At 51.0% G+C, this 7,891-nt stretch overlaps 1 long non-coding RNA gene across 1 annotated transcript; it reads right to left on the reverse strand.

Moving 5' to 3' along the window:
* Positions 1 to 966: 966 nt before the first annotated feature.
* Positions 967 to 1,971, reverse strand: LOC134294807 (uncharacterized). The gene is made up of 2 exons (XR_010001494.1): positions 1,907 to 1,971; positions 967 to 1,353 (listed from the first exon to the last, which is right to left on the reverse strand). It is a non-coding gene; the product is annotated as an uncharacterized LOC134294807 (long non-coding RNA).
* Between the last annotated feature and the right edge of the window lie 5,920 nt (positions 1,972 to 7,891).

The raw sequence follows: 7,891 nt of genomic DNA on the forward strand, positions 1-7,891 counted from the left end.
CAGGCAGCAATGCAGCCAGTCTTTGATGCTGCAAGGCCATTCAATGCTGATCAAGGCGGCCAATAGCAACATTCACACTCGCCTACAAGACAAGAGTTCTTTCTCTCGCCCTGGACATTATTCCAGAGATAGATAAACCTCCCTTACTTAGTTTTACAACCTATGAGGATGCCTGCCATAAATGTGAGCAAAACGTCAGGAGAGAATGCTTCGGGAACATGGCCATAGTATTCTGCGGTTGCAAAGTTGCAGAGGTTGCATGGGATGGTGGGATTTGTAGTTTGGCAAGGCACCAGCACTCTTGGGTAGAGGAGGGGAAAGGACTTGCAAACCTCTCACTCCCAAGATTATTATTATTAATATTAGTATTATTTTAAACTGTTATAGCTCAAAGAAATATCAATTAATATTACATTAAGTCCTAATGACTTTTCCGTTTGTCGCCCTCCTGTGGACAGAAGAATATTGCACTTGCCTTGAAACTCTGATTCTTTGCTCTCTGCTGCCATCAAATGGTCAGGTAGGGAAGTGCAGCACAAAGGCGCCTTCAACGCTCGAGGCTGCACTTCCTTCTCTGACCATTTGATGGCAGCAAAGAGCTGCGAATCAGAATCCCAAGGCAAGTGCAATATTCTTCTGTCCACACGAGGGCGACAAAGAGAAAAGACATAAGGAATCCCATTGATATATCATTGAGCCATTTGGAAAATATAATTACATGACAATAGTAATAATAATAATAATAATAATAATAATAATAATAATAATAATAATAATAATAATAATAATATCCTGGGAGTTCGGGTTTTGCAAGGTCTTTTGCCTCCTCTGCCCAAGAGTGCCGGAGCCTTGTCAAACTACAGCTCCCATCATCCCAAAAAAAACTGCAACAGCTCAATGCCATTGGAGCCTAGGAGATATAAACCCCCCTTGCTTTGTTTTCCAATAAGAATAACATAAGAATGATAAAATAATAATAAAACTTTATTTCTAGACCGCCCTCTCTCGCCAGAGGATGCCTGCCATAGGTATGGGTGAAAAGTCAGGAGAGAATGCTTCTGGAACATGTAATAATTATTTTGCCTGTCGCTTTGGGTCCGCAAGTTGTTCTTTGCGGTCTAGGACCCACAGATTCCAATTCGACTACTTCCAATGATGAGGTTCCAGCATTCGTGGGTAGAAGAGGCGACAGGCAAAACGATAACTCCCGGGATATGATTATTGTTGTTGTTGTTGCTGTTAGTAGTAGTAATAATACTTGTCACCAATGCCATCAATTTTGTCACGATCCGCCCACGGGCCAGGGGACTACTCCTCCCAAGTTTCGGATTTTTTTGATCACCGGCCGAGTTTCTGCGAATTTTTTAATTTATTTTTTGAAAAGTATTTTTTACAAGAAGGATGCAAAATAATAATAATATTATCATAATATAAAATAACATAATAATGCAAAATACTGTGAATTATAATAATATGATAATTATATATCATAATTATATATTATGATAATTATAATTATATATTTATATATCATTATTATATATACAATTATATAATTATATAATTATATTATATTATATTATCAGAATAATATAATAACGATGCAAAATAATAATATAATAAAATATGAAATAAATATAACATGAAATAAGAACAAAATAATATAATATAATAATAATGCAAAATGATAATAATATAAAAACCAACTAATATAAGGATGCAAAATTATAAAAAAATATAATATGAAATAACAACATAATAATGCAAAATCATGTCTATTATAATAATATGAAATAATAAAGAAATAATATATTATAAACGTGATGCAACATAATATGTACGATAATAATATAATATGAAATAATAACACTATAATAATAATATAATAGAAAGGCCTTTTCCTTACGTTCTCCTCAGCGGCGCTTCGCTCGCCTCACCCCGGCCGCCATCTTGACTGTTCCCTTCCCCGGCTCTCCCCCCTCCTCCCTCCCTCCCTCACGCGCCAGGCCACGCCTCTTGCCCCGCCCCCAAGTCCTGGCAGGTCCATCACACAACCCGTCCCTTCCGTCGCCAATCCTGACACATCCATACACCTAATATTCAAACAACATAATAATACGGAACGATTATTAATAAGCTCGAATACTATATATCTCTGATATTATATTATTTTTTATTTTGTATTATTGCGGCTACGATGGGAAACGCCCCCGCCCTACATATCTGCCAGGACGCGCTTCGACCAATGAGGGAGCGAAGGAAGGGGAAAGGGGCGGGATCTCCCAAGCAACAACCAATGGGAGAAGAGAGCGGAGGCGAAGGCGGGAAAGGGAGGGATAGGAGGAACATAGAGGAACGAAAAGTAAAGAGCGCCCCTGCAATGCGGAAATAGAACATAGAGGTATGAAAAGTAAAGAGACCCCCGCAATGCGGAAATGGAACGTAGAGGTATGAAAAGGAAAGAGGGCGCCTGCAATGCAGAAATGGAACCTAGAGGTATGAAAACTAAAGAGTGCTCCTGCAATGCAGAAAGGGAACGTAGAGGTATGAAAAGCGAAGAGCGCCCCTGCAATGCAGAAATGGAACATAGAGGTATGAAAAGCAAAGAGCGCACCTGCAATGCAGAAAGACAACATAGAAGTATGAAAAGTAAAGAGCGCCCCTTCAATGCAGAAATGGAACATAGAAGTATGAAAAGGAAAGAGCGCCCCTGCTATGCAGAAAAGCAACATAGAGATATGAAAAGGAAAGAGCGCCCCTGCAATGCAGAAAAGCAACATAAAGGTATGAAAAGTAAAGAGCGCCCCTGCTTTGATGACATGGAACCTAGAGGTATGAAAAGGAAAGAGAGCCCCTGCAATGCAGAAATGGAACCTAGAGGTATGAAAACTAAAGAGTGCTCCTGCAATGCAGAAAGAGAACGTAGAGGTATGAAAAGCGAAGAGCGCCCCTGCAATGCAGAAATGGAACATAGAGGTATGAAAAGCAAAGAGCGCACCTGCAATGCAGAAAGACAACATAGAAGTATGAAAAGTAAAGAGCGCCCCTGCAATGCAGAAATGGAACATAGAGGTATGAAAAGCAAAGAGCGCACCTGCAATGCAGAAAGACAACATAGAAGTATGAAAAGTAAAGAGCGCCCCTTCAATGCAGAAATGGAACATAGAAGTATGAAAAGGAAAGAGCGCCCCTGCTATGCAGAAAAGCAACATAGAGATATGAAAAGGAAAGAGCGCCCCTGCAATGCAGAAAAGCAACATAAAGGTATGAAAAGTAAAGAGCGCCCCTGCTTTGATGACATGGAACCTAGAGGTATGAAAAGGAAAGAAAGCCCCTGCAATGCAGAAATGGAACCTAGAGGTATGAAAACTAAAGAGTGCTCCTGCAATGCAGAAAGGGAACGTAGAGGTATGAAAAGCGAAGAGCGCCCCTGCAATGCAGAAATGGAACATAGAGGTATGAAAAGCAAAGAGCGCACCTGCAATGCAGAAAGACAACATAGAAGTATGAAAAGTAAAGAGCGCCCCTTCAATGCAGAAATGGAACATAGAAGTATGAAAAGGAAAGAGCGCCCCTGCTATGCAGAAAAGCAACATAGAGATATGAAAAGGAAAGAGCGCCCCTGCAATGCAGAAAAGCAACATAAAGGTATGAAAAGTAAAGAGCGCCCCTGCTTTGATGACATGGAACCTAGAGGTATGAAAAGGAAAGAGAGCCCCTGCAATGCAGAAATGGAACATAGAAGTTAGGGGTTAGGGGTTAGGGGTTAGGGGTTAGGGGTTAGGGGTTTTAGGGTTTTAGGGTTTTAGGGGTTAGGGGTTAGGGGTTAGGGGTTAGGGGTTAGGGTTAGGGGTTAGGGTTTAGGGTGTAGGGTGTAGGGTTTAGGGTGTAGGGTGTAGGGTGTAGGGTGTAGGGTGTAGGGTTTAGGGTTTAGGGGTTAGGGGTTAGGGTCAGGGTCAGGGTCAGGGTCAGGGTCAGGGTTAGGGGTTAGGGGTTAGGGGTTAGGGGTTAGGGGTTAGGGGTTAGGGGTTAGGGTTAGGGTTAGGGTTAGGGTTAATCTTTGAGACAAGCATATGCTACTGGCAGGATCAACCAGGTAGCCGACAGGCAGGCTTGGCTTGCCGCTTCGCTGCCGGCCGGGAGGACGGCCGCGCCGACCCCCTGGGCGGGGGAGGAACGGACGCCGCCCGGCCCCGTCGGGTCGCCCCGCGCCTCCCGAAGCCGGGAGGGGGACGCCCGCGGTGCGGCCGTGGGTGGGTGGGGGGGAAACGCGCCGGAGGGACCGCGCCGCGGTGCCCCCGGTCTCTCGCGAGGAGCAGGAGAGCCAGAGAAGAAAGCACCCCGGGGGCGGCCGGGGACGGGCCGGGCGAGAGCGCCGCTCCGCCCGAGACGCCGTCCCCGCGCGCGCCGCCCGTGCCGTCGTGCCCCTGGGGGAGGCCTCCGGATCGGCTCGGGCGAGCGGGACGGGAAGGAGGCGCCCCCCGCGCCCGGAGGAGCGGGGGGAAAGCCGCGCGCGAGCCTGACGCGGCCGCATGGCGGGAGAGGCCGCCGCTCCGCCTGAACGCCGGCCACCGTGGAAACTCGGAAGCCGACCCGGGGAGGGCCCTCCCCGACGCGACCGCCGGGGCCCGGATCGATCGAGCGTCTTCGTCCTCGTCCTGGGCTTGTCCGCAGCATTTCCGCAAGGAGGAGGCCCCGCGGCCCCCGCCGCCGGCATCCGCCGCGCCTGCCCCCTCCGGCGGGTCTGCGTCCGGAGGTGGAGCTCGGTAGGGCCGGGACGGAGGGCGGAAGGGCCGCCTCCTCGCCTGACCTGGGCTTGTCCGCATCCCGGTGGGTTTGGGTCGGGGGCCGAGGGCTCCGAGGGTCCGGGAGTGTGAGGCCGTCTTCGGGCTCCGCCGCGGTGCCTGCCCCGTCCGGCGGGTCTGCGCCGGGCCGTGGAGCGCGGTAGGCGTCGCCCGTCGACGCGCCGCTCTTCCCTTTCCGCCGAAGGACGGACGTGTCCCGATCCGGGGGGGCGCAAAGGGGGGACCAAGTCGCTTTCCTCCCGCCGGCCGAGTCCGTCGGGTTTTCTCCGGACGCGGAGCGCGGTGGTCGTGCTCGGTTGTTTCCCCTCCCTTACTCGCGAGGTGCAAAGTCACGTCGCTGAAAATCTCCGCGTGCGTACCGGCGAGGCGCGCACGCCCTCCCCTCGGCGGTTTCTGCTCCCCGTCGGCCTCCACGAGTCTCCGCCGCCTCCCCGGAACTCCAAGGCGGGCGAACCCAAGCGGTTTGCTCCCGTCTGCGGAAAAGAACCGGCGAGAAGCGCCCCGCCAGGACGCCGCCGATCCACCGCGGGCAGGGCCGCCCGAGCGGTGGGCGCCTCCCCGGCACTCTTGACTCGTGGAACCCGGGCGGGCGGGCGGGGGGCTCCCGTCGGCAGTAAAGAACGGGGACGACGTAGGGCCCCGCGCCTTCCCCCGGGGAGCCTGCGGGAACCGCGTCTGGCCGATTCGTGAGCCGGCGCCCGTCACCGGGGCAGAGGCGGGGAGGCGTCCACCCTCGCGGTACCCTTAACGGCCGCCGAAGGCGCACGGCTCCCCTCGGCCAATCTTCCTCCAGGCGCCGGGGAGCACGACGCAGCCGCGGACCGAGGCGTCCTCCCCTCGCCCGCGGGTTCCGTCGCGTCCGCGCCGGTCGCGGGGAGCGGCGGTGAAGCTCGGTCACGTCCCCTCCCTTACTCGCGAGGAGCGAAAAGTCACGACGGCGAAAATCTCCGCGCGCGGGCCGCGACGGCACGTACGGTTCGCTTCCCGATTCCTCGTCCCCCGGTCGCCTCCTCGAGTCGACGCCGCCTCTCTGGAACTCCGAGGCGGGGAAGGCAGGCCGGTGGCTCCCCTCGTCGGAAAGGAACGGGGACGAGGCGCCGGGTCGGTCCCCCTCTCGTGCGGATCTCGCGCGGCGCGGGCCTCTCCCTCGGCGTATAGGCGCCTCGCGCCTTCCCCCTTCGAGAGCCCGCGGGAAGGACGGGGACCTTGTCACGCCGAGTCGGGAGCCGGAGCCCATCGCCGGGGCCGAGGCGGGTGGCCGTCCGCCCTCGCGGTACCGTAAACGGCCTCCGAGCGCGTCGCGGTCCCCTTCGCGGCTCCCGCGGAGCCCGGTTTCCAGCACAGGAAGATGGTGAGAAGACGACGGGAATTCACAGGCGTCTGCAGGGGACCGACAAAATGAGAGCTCCGGGGACAACCCTAACGGCAAAAGACGCGCCGTTGTCGAAGAAGAACGATGAAGCCGAAAGGAAATGTATCTATCTTCTAATAATAATAAATTTATTATTTATTATAAATATTATTATTATTATTATTATTATTATTATTATTTCATATTATTAAATAAATAAGTCTACCTTCTAATCTAAATCTAAAACGCGTAGGTGTATACGTGGCACGGCTATCTGCCCACACAGACAGCCTCCGGCCTCCACAAACAGGCTATACTTCCCAGGGTTAAAAATCTAGCAAGTCACCCTTTTCCACTGACATTGTCGTTACGGCGAGCGCCACGCAAGTGCCGCCCAAACCCTTGCCGACGTCCTTCCCGAACGCTCTATATAGCCCGCCACCCGAGGAACGCTTTCGTTTGGGGACAATTTCCTCCTAGATTTGGCTTTGGCTTCCACCACGGGCAGGCATCCCAGGGTTCTCCGTTGCCGTGGCATTTGCATGGCCCCGCCCACTGCCCTTTCCTTTCCAATCTCTCTGCTTAACAAACGGAGCACGACCAAGCTGCAACTGAACTTCCTGGAGGAGTTTAGGGATTGACTCCACGTGGTGGAAGTTGTAGTTCACCCCGCCGCATCAAGTCTCGGAGCGCTGTCGCTCCTACGGGGAGTTGTAGTTCACCTACACCCAGAACGCTACGAACCCAAACAAGGACGGGTCTGGGCCAAACTTACCGTGCGGACCAGATATTATGCCCAACCGATGGGTTTGGAGGGGAACTGGACTGGAAGTTCAGGAGTAGTGTAGGTAGTACTCAGATTTATAGTTCACCTGCAATGAATTAGCGTCGCACTTGGCACACGGAGCCCCCCCCCCCTAACCGATCTCTATATATCCCTCTCTCTATCTAAAAGGGTCATGAAATTTCGGCCTAGGACAAAAACCACAAAACTACACATCCCAGAAACACTAAACTTGCCAGCACAACTCCTCATCCATGCCTCTACGTTCATACAACAAAAAGAAAAGAAAAATAAAGTCCTCGTTAGAGGGAGAGGAATCATTCTTTTTATCCAATTGCTGCCAGTTCAAAGGCTAAGCTCCGCCCACTTGGTCTCCTAGCAACCCGCTCAGCCCAGGGGACAGGCAGAGTTAGGCTTCACTAAGGCCTATATATATATTGTGTGTGTGTGTGTGTGTGTGTGTGTGTGTGTGTATATATATATTGTATATATTGCATTGTACATGATTTTATTGTATTGTTTAATTGTATTATGATACGTTGTTTTATATTTTGCTATATTGTACTGTTCTGGGCATGGCCCCATGTAAGCCGCCCCGAGTCCCCGTTGGGGAGATGGTGGCGGGGTATAAATAAAGTATTATTATTATTATTATTATTATTATTATTATTATTATATTACCCATTTAGAATCTTCTATTGTCTGCTTTGAACCGGATTATCTTGAGTCCACGCTGCCAGATACTCCACTTCGGCGCGCAATTTAGACAGCTGTGCAGGAGGGGCAGTTCTAGGCAGATGATATAAGATTACAAATATACCGTAGAGTCTCACTAATCCAACATAAACAGTGTCCTCTATCCTCACCGCTTTCACAGTACCTACACAAACGACCAAACGCATACTAAACAGAAAGACAACCGTACAACAGACATTCCACACCACCGCTACA

This window comes from Anolis carolinensis, unplaced genomic scaffold, assembly GCF_035594765.1.
Source record: "Anolis carolinensis isolate JA03-04 unplaced genomic scaffold, rAnoCar3.1.pri scaffold_23, whole genome shotgun sequence".
Lineage (NCBI taxonomy): Eukaryota > Metazoa > Chordata > Lepidosauria > Squamata > Dactyloidae > Anolis > Anolis carolinensis.